This window comes from Cervus canadensis, chromosome 4 (genome assembly GCF_019320065.1).
Source record: "Cervus canadensis isolate Bull #8, Minnesota chromosome 4, ASM1932006v1, whole genome shotgun sequence".
NCBI classification, from domain to species: Eukaryota; Metazoa; Chordata; class Mammalia; order Artiodactyla; family Cervidae; genus Cervus; species Cervus canadensis.
Window position 1 is genome coordinate 41,198,058 of NC_057389.1, and position 17,280 is coordinate 41,215,337.

Genomic DNA, 17,280 nt, shown 5'->3' on the forward strand with positions numbered 1-17,280 from the left:
CCTCGCTCCTGCGGGCGTATAGGATCCATGAGGCAGTCTAGGTAGCTTGATTTTCGCAGCATCTAACTTAATCTAAAGAGAGGAAACAGGAAGGAAGAGTCACTTATCCTCTGGACATTCCAAAACAGTGGATAAGAATGTTCAGTTGAAATCAAAGGAACACCAACCATGTGCTCAGCATTGTTGACACTGGGAATTCAGGGATGAATAAGACAGGTCGAGTCTCTTCCCTCCCAGAAGCTTGTATTCTAGTCAGTCTGTGTTGCACTGGCAATGTCTTGCATATATTAGCATTTTGTAATAGCATACCATGTGGAATGTGAACGGATTCCTAGAGTGATGTAAATTTGGAAATGGTAGGGTAACAATTTTCTTTACTATTCTTTACTATTTTCTTTTCTTTGCTATGCTCAGCCTCTCTCTACATTTAGGTATGGAGTGGGGCTTCAAGAACATGCAGCACTTCCGGTCTTAAATGTCAGGATTACAACTGATCCCTCCAGCGTCCAGATTCTGATAGCTATAAATTGCATCTGTGATGTAGTCACTCCTTCTACATGTGTGTGGTTTGGAGTCTGCAGCTGTCTGTGGAGACAGTTTTGATAACTGAAAGCTCTATCTGACTTGCTCTTTTAAAACAAATATAGCACATGCCAAACCAATCAAAAGTCGGGCTTAGTGAACAGAGGCAGGTGGAGACTGATAACCTCTAAGTAGATATGGAAAGTGGAATAGACAGTTGCTTTAAAAACATTTTTCCTCTTTAAAAAATCTTAAATGGAAAAATTCACTTATGAATAGGATGAAGGCACTTTCAAAAGTTCGCGTTTGAATTGTATTTTCTTTGGGGATTTGGCTTACCTTGCTTGCAAAAACACAAGCAGCTCTTTTGTTCACCACAGTGAGACTGTATTGGGGTAAGAGAATGAATATTTGCAGCCTCTTGTCTCTCAGCCTCTCGTTGCCTAGCTAAGTTTTGACTTGTTGTGATTGGGATAGCTGTTAGATCTTACTTTTCCATTTTCGGTGAAAGTAAATGCATACAATGTATACTTAAAAATGACTACAAGTAAACTAAGCTTCTCTTTAAATAATCTTGTGTGTTTTACAGTTTAATTATACCAGACAACTAAATCTATTTTAAGGTGATGAGAGGGTTTGGAATTAGCGTTCATTTTTACAGCCGTCCTTATAATTCTGTTTTTTGTAATATGTGCTATTAGCTCAGCACTTTACAAATAATGAGTCATAAATTTTATGGGTTGTGGGTTTGGCTTATAATTGTGTTGTTCAATATATGTGATCCAGAAATAAAACCTCCTGATTGGCTCTTTTTGTTGTTACACTGTAGGATCAACGTCAGAGGCAAAGGAGTGCTGTGTCTTAGGAATCGTTGGCCTGCTGGAGCTGTGTCTCTCTGGGCTTCTGTCCCTCTCACGCCTACCTCTCCATCTTTGGACTCCAGTCTCAGCTCTGTTCTGCAGGTGGCTTCCATGTTGCCAGCTTCTGCATTTATTTCGACTCCTTTTGGGGCCTCCATCACCAGAGACCGGGTCGGGGACTCCAACCTGAAATATATGCAAGACTAAGAGTCAGGATCCCATTTCACTCTTTTAGTAAATTTAGGAGGAAGCTGATGCTTCTGAGCATTGAGATGACACTTCAGTATCTGATCAGAAAGTGATTCTACCTTTGCTTCACATGCCTGATCAACTTTATTAGGGTGGACATAGCATATCTGGGCTTTATCTACATTGCACATCATAAAGATTGTGAGGAAGGTGTTCCAGGATCCTAGTTTTGTTCTGTCTTACACCTAGTTGATTGTTGCTTCATTAGCATGGTTAACCAAATTCTTACATAAGTTATCTCTGCTGCTGCTGCTAAGTCACTTCAATCATGTCCGACTCTGTGCGACCCCATATACGGCACCCCACCAGGCTCCCCCATCCCTGGGATTCTCCAGGCAAGAACACTGGAGTGGGTTGCCATTTCCTTCTCCAATGCGTGAAGGTGAAAAGGGAAAGTGAAGTCGCTCAGTCGTGTCCGACCCTTAGCAACCCCATGGACCGCAGCCTACCAGGCTCCTCCATCCATGGGATTTTCCAGGCAAGAGTACTGAAGTGGGGTGCCATTGCCTTCTCCAAAGTTATCTCTAGAATAAGGCAATTTCGGGTCTAAACTGAGATTCCTGAAATTGATAGGTATTCTTTCCCCTTTGCCCTACTTTCTGCGTCTTCCTGGAAACAGGTAGAGGTTAAGAAAATAGACCTAGGAGTTGGACATGACTGACCCAAGCCGTGGGGCTGCCACGGTATGACCTTGGAAAGTCCTTCTTTCCTCCTTTCTTTTCCAAAATTTCTCAAAGCCTCAGTTTCCTCATGTCTAAAGTGCTCCAAGTGGTGCCTGGCACATTGGAAATGTGTGATTAATATGTGTTAATCATTACTATTACTGCTGTGACGTTGTTATGACACTAACAAGTCATAAAGAAATCTCAGGCCTTACTCAAATAGTCAGTTGTCAAAAGAAGACTCAGGATAGATGAGTTGTTGCTAGAAGTAAGAGGGAAGTGATTTAACTATAAAGGGGCAGCATAAGGAGTAGATGCTTTTTTGGTGACAGACTGTTCTTTGTCTTGGTTACAGTGGTAGTTATGTACCTCCATGTGTTTATAGAAACTCTTTGGACTAATTATACTATCCAACAGTGAATTTTATTGTTTGTAAATTAAGTTGAGAGAAGGGAGAATCAGCCACACTCTGTGCTAATTATTGGCACAAAAGAGGAAAATGCTTCATAGAAAGTTTTTTGCCTATCTTATTTTATGCAAAAAATATGAACTAAAACTCATCCTCTAAGTATTCCAGATTTTAACACTATCACCCAGTTGAACTGAATGAAGATCCTCTTACCTGTTACAAATAAAGTATTCCAACTTAGAAAGCATAGCCCTCAGCAATGGCCACCAAAGCACTCTAAATCAGATCAATTTTCTGCATTTATATTTCTCCACTCCTAATTTTCAAACACTTTGAACGTGTTTAAAAGGAACATCACATCATTCTCTCTGCCAACCGCTGACTCCATTTGCTTCCACCAGCCCCCATGGGTAGGACACATTCTCATGGGCATCAGTAAGTGGCAAGAAGAGCAAGGCACCAGTGGGGTGCCCTCCTGAGTGATTTCAAGCCATGTTGCACAGAGGCCAACAAAGGGTTCTTCTCCATTTCCCAGGTCTGGGTCCCTGAAGTCTCTAGTCCTCTGGAAAGGACTGGCTTCAGCTTCTCTCTCAGTCCTCCTTTCCCTCGTGACCTCACCCCTTTGTGTGTGGCAAAAATCCCCCATCCTACCCCTTCCTCCTCAGAAGATCTTCACCAAGTTGCTGCTGAGCTGGGTATGGTTCCACCTCGAATTATGGCGAACTTCTTTTGCCTGTGGTTTTTCTCACTAGAACATCTGGACAAGGAAGGGGGTCTTGTCACTACAACAGCAGAGAATGACGTGTCTGAAGTGCAGCCTTGTCTAGGACTTAATCCAACACAGTTGAGCTCTTCCTATAGCTTACTTCTAAAATCTGCCAATGGTTTCCTGCCATTTTCATTTGCTTCTCTCCTGTATGGTCTGGCTGACTCATACCCCTTATCCTAGCATTGCCTAACCTTCTGTTTTCACTAATATTCACCCCATGGCATAAACTTCCCTTCTGACAATACTGCCGACTCACCTCCACATTCATTCACCATCTTCTCAATGGCACTGCCATTCTCCACCTTGCCCAGGATACGGTCCTCAAACCATCTTCTCTCTTTCCCTTTCCTTTGACCTTCTCTCCTTCCCTTATTATAATGGTTAACTCAGCTTTTTAAAATAAATTGGAGTATAATTGCTTTACAATGTTCTGTTCATTTCTGTTGTACAATGAGGTGAATCAGCTATATGTATACATATAGCCCCTCCCTCTTGAACATCCTACCCACTCCCCATCGCGCCCCTCTAAAGTCCCCACAGAGCTTCGAGCTGAGCTCCCTGCACTTCACACTAGCTGTCTATTTCACATGTGGTAGTATATATGTCAATCCTACTCTCCCAAATCGTCCCACCCTTCCCTGCCCCAGCTGTGTCCACATGCCCATTCTTTACAACTGAGTCTCTAGTCCTGCCCTGAGAGTAGTGCACAACTTCTCCGTCCATCTCTAATCTGGACTACTGAAACCTCACAAGTTTTGTGTCTAACTCCTCCTTTTTTCCCCAGTGTACTTCACGCACAAATATATCTTCCTGAAGTCACTTTTTAATATGCCACTTATCACAACCCTTGCAAGTTTCTTAGAAAAAACAGGAGCTACTGGACGTATCCAACCATTGACAGCTTGGTGTGACCTATTTTGTTAGTGTTAGTTCTTGCCACAAACATCAGCTCTGCTTTATGGAATACTTACTAGGTGATTGGGCTCTGCAGGAAGTGTTTTATACTGTGTTATCTCTTTTGGGCATGTGTGTGTTCAGTTATGTCCGACTCTTTGCAGCCCCATGGACTGTAGCCCACCAGGCTCCTCTGCCCATGGAATGTTTCATGCAAGAATATTGGAGTGGGGTGCCATTTCTTACTCTAGAGGATCTTCTTGACCCAAGGATTGAACCTGGATCTCCTGCATTGGCAGGCAGGTTTTTTTTTTTACCATCGTACCACCTGGGAAGCCTGTTATCTCATTTAATCCTGACAAAGTCCTATGCCTTTGACACTCCTTTAGTCCTGATTGTACAAGCAAGGGAAACTAAGGTGAATGGCTTGCTTAAGGTTGTACTCTAGTAAAAGGGCAAAACCAAGACTCAAACCCAAGTGTGTTATCCAGGGTATAATATCAGTGCCAGGAACACTGGACTTCTTTCCTGTGCCTCATGTCTTCACCCCACGCTTTGTAAGTAAATGCCAACTCTCTCTTCACGGAATTAGCACTTTTATTTCCAAAACCAACCTCTGAAAACAAGGGTAAGGTGATAGGGAAACTTATTTCCTACCCTAAATGGTTTTCACAACTTACTGAAATGGTTGACATCAGTAACATCAAATTTAGGATATAGTGAATGTATTCATATTTGCTGTATATTATTCAAGGTGAATGGCTGATATAAAATGATAGTTGAGGGGAAAATTTCAAGATAGAGAAACAATGTCTGGAGCCTGGAGAACTTTATCAGCTGGAGCGTTGGCTTTTCAGACAGACTCAGGAATTCCTTTTACTCTCACCACCTCCTGTGGGCTTTGAAATCAGCAGGAGGGCTCCCAGGTCAGAGAACTGAACTCAGAATTGACTGCTGACTCTTTCCCTCTCACAGCTTTGGAAGTGACAAGAAATGCGGCTACTCTGTTTCCTAGTGTCAGAGGCTCCAATGAGGTAGAAATGGCAATTCCTTGGCCAGAGACCAAAGGGTAACTGACTTTGTGTTTCAAACCCCATCTTAACATCCTCTATTGTTCAGGCAAACTTAATAGTATGTGCACATGCTAAATCCTTCCAGTGTGACAAAAGCTCCTACAAGAGCCTGAAGGGCCCGCACAGAGCAGACAAAGCACTCTTCTGGTGATTTCAGTCAATTTCTGACTATAGATTAACAACCATGACTCTACTGCTTCGTTGGTTATTGAGCAGGGAAAGTGGAGGGAGGCTTCCTCCTGATTTGGGAGGTGGTGAAGACAACTGAGGGTCCTGTTGGCTCTTTGAAATGAATACAGCTCCCAAAAGGAGTAAATGTGACTCCTCTGGGAGGACTGAAAGAGCCTGAAAATAGAAGGAAGTCTAGGAAAGGAGGTCCAAGGCTAGGCCGTGCTGTCCAGAACAATGGTTCTCAAACTTGAGCAGCAGAATTCCCTGCCAGGCTCCCCTGAGTTACATACAGTAGGTTCGGGGTGGTGCCTGAATGCCTGCACTATTGGCAACTCACAGGTGATGTTGAAGCTGATAGTCTGGGGACCACACTTTGAGAACCACGACTCTGAAACAACGTTGTCATACCAGATGCCCACAAAGACTGGAGAGGTAATGTCAGTGGGTGACCCATAAGAAAGCTCGAAGGAAAACTAGTCTCTGAGCAATCATAGATGGCAAGTGATGGAGATGCTTTAGACAGGAGGCAGCTGATATTCTAATCTGGCCTATTATTGCCAGGGCTACTGGTGGAAAACAAAAATTTATTTCAAATCATTAAACTTTTGGAATTGATGCAAAGATTTCTCCAAATATAAATATGGTAAAAAGAATGACATTGCCATAGATATTGTGTGTCTGTGAACGTGCTTAGTCACTCAGTCATGTCCACCTCTTTGCAACCCAATGGACTGTGTCCTGCCAAGCTCCTCCATCCATGGGATGATCCAGGCAAGAAAACTGGAGTGGATTGCCATGCCCTCTTCCAGGGGATCTTCCCAACCCAGGTATACTCACCACCTACTTAGGAAAAAAAAAGTTCTTTGTAGTTCCCTGAGGTCCTTTTCGGAGAAGGCAATGGCACCTCACTCTTGCCTGGAAAATCCCATGGACGGAGGGGCCTGGTAGGCTACGGTCCATGGGGTCGCTAAGAGTCAGACACGACTGAACGACTTCACTTTCACTTTTCACTTTCCTGCATTGGAGAAGGAAATGGCAACCCACTCCCACGTTCTTGCCTGGATAATCCCAGGGACGGGGGAGCCTGGTGGGCTGCCGTATATGGGGTTGCACAGAGTCGGACACGACTGAAGTGACTTAGCAGCAGCAGAGCTCCTTTTCCTAATTCTAATCCATTTCCTTCTCTCAAGAGTAACTAGTACTATGAATTTTGCTTTTCTTGCTTGTTTTGTTTTTGTTTGCTTTTTCTTGCTTTGTTTTCTTGCTTTTCTTTGTACTATTACATTACTACATTTGCCTGCTTAAATGATAAATTGTTCACTATCATGTGTTTTTGAGTATGCACAGAATGATTCCACTTAGTGATTTATTTATTTTTGGCCTCAACAGTTTGTTCCTGAGGAACAGCCATGCCCAACTGTAATTTATTCAATTCCCTTGGGTTAATCACACATCATGATTTATTTGTCCATCCTTTTGCTGGACATTTTGATTGATCCCAAGTTTTTTTTCTACTAAGTCATTTCTGATGTGGATCCCGGTGTTTATTTGTAAATTTTCTTTAGGACACACAGGTTAAGAGTGACATTGCTAGCTCCTAGGGTATGCTTATCTACAGCTTTATTATTTTCCCACTAGTAACATATAGAGTTTATTCTATTTATTCTGTTTATTCTATTTCTTGCTCACATTTGATATTGTTCATTATGAAATGAGTGTGAAATGGGATGCTATTATCTTTTAAATATGCATTTCCCAGTTTAGTAATGGAGTTAAGCATCTTTTTATTTGCTGGTAAGCCATTTGGGATTCTTCTTCAGTGAGATGTCTTTTGTTTTTGTGATATTGTGTGCATTGTAATCATGCTTGATGTATTCTGAAAAATAATTGTTTAGCAGTTCTATGTATTGATAATTCCTTCTTTTGAGGCAGTAGCTTATCTTTTCATTTTATGCTGAGCATCTTTGGTGAACAAAGTTTTATATTTTAATGCCAAAAATTTTATTATCTTTTCCTTTAGCATTTGTGCTTTCTGTGTCTTATTTGAGAAATCCTTCCCTACACTGAAACCATAAAGTTCTTCAATATTATTTTTAAAACTTCCGTGTTTTGCTATGTCTCAAATTTATTAGGTATTCATGTTTGTGTATGGTCTGAGGTTGGGATAAAAACAGATGCAGGTGAAGGATCTCAACATCATATATTGAAAAGCCTATATTTAGTTCTTTCATAAATGATGTTGCCAGACACTTATGGGTCTTTCTAGTCTATTTCATTATTCTATTCATCTATCCCTGTGATAACAATTAAGTGTTTTAACTTACTACAACTTTTAAATTCTTTACATTTCATAAGACAAGTCCTCTTATGTTGCTTTTTCAAGACAGCTGTTAGGTAGTTAGAATAGGACAAAGCAGTCCAGAATGGCAGTGGCTAAAAGACAAGGAAGGGAAAAGCCCACGAAACTAGAACAAAGAAAGGTCCGAGGACCAGAGTGAGGACCTCAGGTAAAACAAATAGCACTCCTGGCTAGCCCAGTTTACATAGGGTAGGCCCGGGGGAGGAGGAAAAAAAAAAAAAACATAAAAAGAGGAGCCAAATTTGGGCCAGGGGCTTTTCCCTTCCTTGTCTTTTAGTCACTGCCATTCTGGACTCCTTTTTCTTTTTTTTTAAGGTTTTTTTTTTTTTCATTTATTTTTATTGAAGAAGTGAAGTGAAGTTGCTCAGTCGTGTCCGGCTCTTTGCGACCCCATGTACTGTAGCCTACCAGAATCCTCAGTTCATGGGATTTTCCAGGCAAGAATACTGGAGTGGGTTGCCATTACCTTCTCCATGGACTCCTTATTATTCTAACCTCCTAATTTCAGAATCAAATGAAGGAAGACCTGTTGGAATTTTGGTTGGATTTATGTTCTCTCCATGATGATTTCATCTGTCTCTACTAAGTTTTCTTGGATGTATTTCAGTAAAGTTAGACTTTTTTTTTTTTTTTTCTACATGGATTCAGCATATCTCGTGTCTACTGAAAATGATATTTTGGTTAAAAAATTATTTCTCTTACACTTACTGCTTTTTCCTATTATATTGAGATTCAGGCTTTTGTTCCTTGTTTTCGATATGTTGATCTTATAGTTAACACCTAGGTAAGTAAGGCAGGAGGAGAAGGGGACAACAGAAGATGAGATGGCTGGATGGTATCACTGACTCAATGGACGTGAGTTTGAGCAAACTCCAGGAGATGGTAAAAGACAGGGAAGCTTGGCATGCTGCAGTCCATGAGGTCACAGAGTCAGACATGACTGAGCAACTGAACAACAACAAGTTATCTTATTTTTCAAAATTTGCACACAGGTTGATTTTGGTTGTCTTGTTATGGTTTACTTGCTAAATCATGTCTGACTCTTTTGGAATCCATGGACAGGTTCCTCTGTCCATGGGATTTCCCAGGCAAGAATACTGGAGGGGGGTTGCCATTTCCTTCTCCGGGGGATCTTCCCAACCCAGGTTTACTTGGTAGGCACTAGTTATTTTATGACAGTTTTATATCTTTTGATTTCTTTTACTTTCTATACTGTTCTGTCTAGGATTGTCCAATACAGTGCTAATTAAAAGTGAGGAAATGGCAATCTTGCCTTTTCCTGACTTGAAAGGGAAAGCTTTAAAAAATTCACCATTAAGTAAAATTTTTTTGTTCTAGGGTTTTATTTTTTTCCCCCTGAAATACTTTTTATCATGATGAGAGAGTTCCTTTCTATTCTTGTTTTGCTAAGAGTTTCTATCATTCATTACTGTGAATTTTATCAAGTACCATTTTATTCTTCATATTTTGAGATAATATACTTAATATATTAATGTGGTAAATTATGTTAATTTTTCAATAATCCACTCAATTTTTGGTATTAGCTTAACGTTGTCATTCCGCCTGCAATGCAGGAGACCTCGGTTCAATCCCTGGCTTGGGAAGATCCCCTGGAGAAGGGAAAGGCTACCCACTCCAGTATCCTGGCCTGGAGAATTCCAGGGACTATACAGTCAGGGGTCACAAAGAGTCAGACATGACTGAGTGACTTTCACTTCACTAACACTGTCATTAAATATCATCAATACCTTTGTCAAGTTCTTTCACTTTATTCTGAAAATTTTAATGAAAGATTAGATTTATTTGCCTCCTGTATATTTAAAATCATTGAGAAACCTGCACATTGAATGACCTATTTTTCCATTTAAAGTTAATTATAGGATTATACATGTTTTATGCTTCTTCTCAGGTTGACTTTGGCAAGTTATCTCTCTTCTTGGTATTTTTTCATTTCATAAAGAGGTTTAAACTTCTTGGCAAAGCTTTTTATAATATTTTCATTTTAAAAACCATCCCCAACATTTGTAGTTATGTCTTTTGTTGTTCCAAATATTTATATTCGTGTCTTCTTTTCCCCTTGAGCAGTACTGTCAATTATTAATATTTTCAAAGAGCTAACTTTTGCTTTTGTCAACCCTGTGTTATGCTTATTTCTTGTGCTCGAATTTTCCTTGTCTTTTGTTCTAAATAGAACTGCAGAATTATTCTAAGTAAGTTCTAAAATGTGTTGCCACCTTAGTTAATTAAAATGTTCTGCCTTCTTAATTTTTAATATTTTTATTTAAGGATATGCATCTTGGGGGCAGCATACCAAAGAAGTATTAATAATGTAGGTGTGAATATTTTGCCATTTTAGTATAATTTCTCCTCTGGTAAGTTTTATAGAAGGACTTTCCTTAATTTCTAAATATGTAAGATTTTCTAGTATATATTTCTACTATATATTTTAATCATTATTTTTAAACTAATAATCTTATGATAGTTAAAAATATTCTCTTTAATAGATCATTTAAAAATGGAGACTAGATTTTTGGTACAGTATATGTTAATTTTTACAAATATTCATGGCTGTCTGAAAAGAATATGTGTTATGCAGTTGTTGGTGCTATGTTCTATGTCTATTAACTCAAGATATATACCTGTTTGATCTATCAGTTATAAAGAGAGGTATTTATTAAATACACACCAGCTTAGGATTCCACGTATAAAAACAGTTGTATTTCTTAATATTGTTTTTTGCCTTAAAAGCCATTTTGCCTATTAGTATAGTTGTTCTCACTGTCAGTATTTTCCTTGAACACATTATTCTTTTACATATCATCCATTCTGTATGGTTTATATTTTAGATGTGTCTCTCATATAACTGGATTTTTAAAAAAATTTCAGATGACTTTTTATTAAGGAAAAATGTACATACAATGAAATGCACAGGTTTTTTACTTTTACTGAGAAATAAACATTGTCTATATTTGTACAACATGATGTTTTAATACATGTGTATATTGTGAACCGATTCTCGCAGTTAATTAACCTATCCATCACCTCACATATTTACCTTTTCCTCCCATGTGGTAACAATATTTAAAATCTACTCCTTTAACAAATTTCAAACATATAATAGAGCATTATTTAATAACTATAGTCATCACTGTGCTGCACACTAGCCCTTCTGAATTCATTCAGCTTATAACTGAAAGTATGCACCCTTTATCCAGTCTCTTGTTAGTAGATATTTGGTTGTTTTGAGTTTGGGACTATATTGCATACATCTTTATGAGGATAGAGTTTTTCATTTCTCTAAAATAAGTAGCTATGAGTAGAACTGTTAGGTTATAGCATAGGTGTGTCTTTAAGAAATGTGTTAAGACAGCATCTAAAATAATCCCCAAAGATCCTGGCCTCCTGGTATTCATGCTTTTAGGTGATTCTATCTTCTAGATGTGGGCTGGATATGTTGTTCAGTTGCTAAGTCATGCCCGACTCTTTGTGACCCCATGGACTGCAGCATGCCAGGCTTCCCTGTCCTTTGCTATCTCCTGGAGTTTGCTCAAACTCATGTCCATTGAGTCGGTAATGCTATCTAATCATCCCATCCACTGCGGCCCCCTTCTCCTGCCCTCAATCTTTCCCACCGACAAGGGTCTTTTCCAGTGAGTTGGCTCTTTGCATCAGGTGGCCAAAGTATTGGAACTTCAGCTTCAGTATCAGTCCTTCCAAGGAATATTCAGGGTTGATTTCCTTTAGGATGGACTGGTTTGATCTCCTTAGCACCACAATTCAAAACCATCAATTCTTCAGTGCTCAGCCTTCTGTATGGTCCAACTCTCACATCCATACATGACTACTGGAAAAACCATAACTTTGACTATACAGGCCTTTGTTGGCAAGGTGATGTCTCTGCTTCTTAATATGCTGTCTAGGTGTGTCATAGCTTTCCTTCCAAGGAGCAAGTATACATAGTGGTTTGCTTCTACACAAGTTGAGTGTGCCAGGGTGTCACTTAGGAGACTAGCTTTAAAAAAGACCGTGGCTTCCATCTTGGGTTTATGCTCTTATTCCCTTTCTCAAAGAGATACTATGCTGAGCATATCTGAGAAAATGGGGGAGCCCATTAGCCTGTGAGGAACTAAGGCCCTCAATCCAATAGTCTACGGGAAGCTGAGTCTTACCAACAACTGCATTTATAAATAGATCTTCCTCAAGACAAGCATTTGAAAAGATCACAGCCCTGGCCCACAGCTTAACTGCAACCTGATAATTGATCTTGAGTGAGAGGCATCACTAAATTGCACCCAGATTTCTGACCCACAGAAACTGAGATAATAAATGTCTTGTTTTCTAAGCTGCTGAATTTTGTACCATCATAGATTAATACAATAAGAAAACTGCCAAAGTGTTTTCCAAGATACTTGTGCAATTTTATATTCTTACCACCAATACTGATGTAATTAAAGCTATTCTAGTGGCTATAAAATGATTCTTCTTTACAAGTTTCATTTTCCTGATGACTAATCATGTTGAGCAGCTTTTCATGTGTTTATTGGGTATTCAAAGATGTTCTTTTGGGAGAGATCTATTTAAAACTTTTGTGCAAATTTTTTTAAACCATTGGATTATTTGTTTTTTTTGCTATTGATTTGCTGTATATGCCAGGTAAATTTTTTTTTGTGTGTATATATCAACATATCTCTGAAAATTCAGATACATTTTCAGAAAATTCAGATATGCATGTATATCTGAATATGTTCATATATCTAAAATCTTTCTACTTATCTATCTGTATAAAGTATTTTCTCCCAATCCATGACTTACTTCATTTTTAAATAATGTCTTCTGATGAGTGTCAATTTATCATATTTTTATGTTTAGTACTTCTGTACCTTCCCTAATAAATCATCACCTACTCCAAGGATACATAGTCTTCCATGTCTTTTGCTAGAAGCTTTATAGTTTTAGTTTTACATCTAGATTTGTAATCCATCGTGAATTAGTTTCTAAGAATAGAGTTGAGGTTCACTTTTTCCCCAGTAGGTTTATCTAGTTGTTCCAGCACCATTTACTGAAAAAAAAAAAATTAATCCTTTCTCTGTTGAATAGCACTGATGCTTTTGTTGAAAATCAATTAACCACATCTATATAGACCTATTTTTACACTCTCTATTCTGTTCTGTTTATCTGTTCGTCTCAGTTCAGTTCAGTTGCTCAGTCGTGTCCAACTCTTTGTGACCCCATGGACCGCAGTATGCCAGGCCTCCCTGTCCATCCTTATGCTAACACCAGACTGTCTTGTTTGATATAACTTTGTAAGAAGTCAGAATTAGCTAAAGTGAGCCCTTTAGCTTTTGCAAAAGGAAAACACTGGTTTAGCTTTTCTAGACTCTTTCCTTTTCCATATGTCTTAAAGGCCTGTAGGCACTTTGACTGGGATTGTGTTGAATCCATAGATCAATTCTGAGCAGAGTGGATACCTTAATAATATTGAGTCTTTAATGGATTTTCTTTTAAAATGTAGCACTCCAGATATTCTTGATTTATCTGTATGTACTATTAGGTATTTTGGTTCTGTGTTGTTTAATCCAGTCAGATTATTGCTTATTCAGTGTTTATGTATATCTATTAATATGCATTTCCACTTTCTATCTTTATTTTTTCTGTCATCGTAAACCTCCCTTTCTTAAAATCAAGAAAAGTTTTGACATTTTCTTTTAGTGAGAGTTTGCTGGGGCAAATCCTTCGTTTTGTTTTTCTGAAATGATTTTTTAATCTGCCTTCTTCAGTAAAAGAGATTTTCCTTTGGATGCATCACGCTGTGCTGATTGTCATTTTCTCTCAGGACTTGAAGATCATTCCTCTGTATTCTGGTTCTCACTATTGTGGTTAAGTAGTCAGCTGTCAATCTATCTTCAGTTCTAGAACTTCTATTTTGTTCTTTTCTCTCCACAGGCTCTTTTGCAATGTTATTTTGATATGCCTAGATATGGATTTAATTTTATTTACTCTCCCTGAATTTTTTTTTACTCTCTAAATTTGTAGTTTTGTGTCTTTCATCACTTCTGAACAACACTCAGCTGATATGTCTTTGAAAATTGCTTATGCCCTGTTCTCTCTCTTTTCATGCTGAATCTTGGATTAGACATTTGTATTATTCTGCCGCTCTGCTTCCTGGATGATTCCTTAGACATAGTCTCATGTTCATTTAATTTTCTTTTTATTATTTTTCATCACATCCTGTGGAGTTTAGCTTTTTGAGATTATATTTTCATTTTTAGAAAATCTCCATTGCTCAGTTGTTAGCAATTTTTATATTCCTTTGTTTTTTATTCTTTCAATTCTGTTTCTCTACTCATAGTGAACATATTACTTTATATTTTCTCTGCTAGTTCTCATACCGGGAACTTCTGTGCATCTAAATTGGCAGCCTTGTTTCAATGCTCTCTTGCTCATGGTACATTGCTTCTGAGGACATTCCATACTTTTTGCCTCTGTGGCTTTCTGTGTCTTGGATCTTAATTTGCTGAAGTTATCAGAGACCTACTTTTAAGGTGATTTTCTCTAGAGAGGCATCTGTTTCCATTGGTCACTGATGCCACCTTCAGTTTGGGCCTAGTGTAAACTAATTTCTTTCCTTGAGGTCTCAGAACCAACCAGGTAATATGAATTCAGGCAGAGGGAGGGTCAATTTGAAGTTACCAAGCCTTGGAGAAAGTTTTCTCTCCAGTGCTGAAGTTAAAAACTGGCTATTTCCCTTGCAATCCTCAGGTGGAAAAGTCAGAGGAGGGCAAGACCAGGTAGGCTGAATTCTATTTCATCTGTACGTTGAGGGTTTGGTACATTGGGGTCCCCTTTAAATCTGCGGTATCTCTAAATGGATTACCTCCATCCAGTGGACACTGAGATTTTCCTTGTTCCCATGTCCCTCAGTCCATAAAACAAGCTGAATTTCATCTAGTTCAGTAAAATCTATAAACTTATGGGTGACTTCCATGCTCAGGTTACTTCTCTGGGTTCCTATGTTTTAGCTTTTGGACTGTGCCTAATCATACATCATTTCTAGCTCATGCACACATTTAAAATATTTTAAAAATATTTTTGCCATTGGGTTTAATTCTTTTCAACCAGAACAACTGGTCAAAGGACTTGCACTACTCTACCATTGTACTCCAGAGGTCCAGGTTTCTGATTTTTGAAATGATGGACTTGGAAACTGTATAGTAAAATCAATTCAGCTTTAAAGGTTGGCAAATTATTATTATTTTCATTTCTTATGTTAAGAAATGTTTCTTAGTGTTTCCATTAAAATTATTTTATATTCAAATATAGTTGATTACCAATGTGTTAGTTTCTGGTGTATAGCAAAGTGCTTCACTTAAACATCTATATGTTCTTTTTCAAATTATTTTCCCATTTATGTTATTACAGAGTACTGAGCAGAGTTCCTTGTGCTATACACTAGGTCCTTGTTGGTTATCTACTTTAAATATATTAGTGTGTACACGCCAATCCCAAACTCCCAATCTATCCCCTCCTCCCCGCCACTCCCCATGGTGACTGTAAATTCATTCTCTTAAGTCTGTGAGTCTGTTTCTCTTTTATAAATAAATTCATTTGTATCATTTTTTAAGATTCTGTATATAAGAGTTACAATGATATTTGTCTTTCTCTGATTTAACTTAGTATGATAATCTCCAGGTCCATTTATGTTGCTGAAAATGGCATTATTTCATTCCATTTAACAGCTGAATAATATTCCATTGTGTATACGTACCACATCTTCCTTATTCATTTGTCGATGGACACCTAGGTTGCTTCCACGTCTTGGCTATTGTAAACAGTGCTTAAATGAACATTGGTGTACATGTATCTTTTCAAATTATGGTTTTCTCTGATATATGCCTAGGACTGGGATTGCTGGATCATATGGTAGCTCTATTTTTAGCTTTTTAAGGAGCCTCCATACTGTTCTCCTTAATGGCTGTAATTTACATTCTCATCAACAGTGTTTTCTCCACACTCTCTCTAGCATTTATTGCTTGAAGATTTTTTAATGATGGCCATTCTGACTGGTATGAGGTGATATTCTCTTGATTGGCATATCTCTGATAATTATGTTGAGCATCTTTTCATGTGCTGCTTGGCCATTTGTATGTCTTCTTTGGAGAAATGTCTAGTTAGGTCTTCCACCCATTTTTTATTAGGTTGCTTGTTTTTTTGATATTGAGCCAACTGAGCTGTTTGTAAATTTTGGAGATTAATCCCTTGTTGATCCCATCATTTGCAGATATTTTCTACCATTCTATGGGTTGTTTTTTCATTTTGTTTATGGTTTGCTGTGCAAAAGCTTTTGAGTTTAATTAGGATCCATTTGGTTCTTTTTGTTTTTATGTCCATAACTCTTGGAGAAGGATCAAAAAAGATATTTCTGTGATTTGTGTCAAAGTGTTCTGCCTATGTTTTCCTCTAAGAGTTTTATAGTATCTAGTCTTACATTTAGATCTTTAGTCCAATTTGAGTTTATCTTGTATATGGCGTTAAACAATGTTCTAATTTCATTCTTTCATCAGTGCAAGAAAAGGAGACAGGAGTCTGTGGTTATGCAGGTAGGAGAAGACTCATTTCATCATCATACCCAAATCTAGCGTTTGGTGATGGGTTAGCCACAAAGATAGGGAACAATGTAAAAAGAACACTCACAGTGTCTTGTGAATTGAGTTTTAGAGAAGTTGATTGGAAGGTGTTTGAGAACATTAAGTGACCAGGTGGATATACAGGGCTAAAGGCAGAAAAGCGAAAGGCGTGTTTGATCATGGTTGGTAGTGTATATCTGTATTGCTGTGGCAATGGTATAGTTGTTTATACACTCCAAAACACAGTCCAATTCTATGGAGTGGCAGCTGAGTTGGTTTGGCTGGTGAGACTAGGAACTATTTTTATGGCCAAGTCAGGATGGTGTCCTCTGAAATCATCTCTTTCTATAGCTGGGGACAAAGAAAAGTCCTGACCAGAGTCCAAAGTTCCCAGACTCTCCTGGTTCCCCTCTGACATGGTTTCTTAGGTCTAGTGTGGCCAGGGAATATGACAAGGAGAAAAACTGGTTGTGTCTCTTAGGTTAATGAAACCCTGGAGAGATGTTTCCTCTGTCAAAAACCACTGTTTCCTGGCACATTTCTGCATGGATTTGAAACCTCCTCTTCTCCGCTCAAATTTCATTTCAAGGACCTGTGAAACATCGGCTGGTGATACTTGGGAATGTCATGAATCAAAAACCCCCACAAAACTATAAATGCTATCACAGGTCTGTTTTTAAATCTCAGA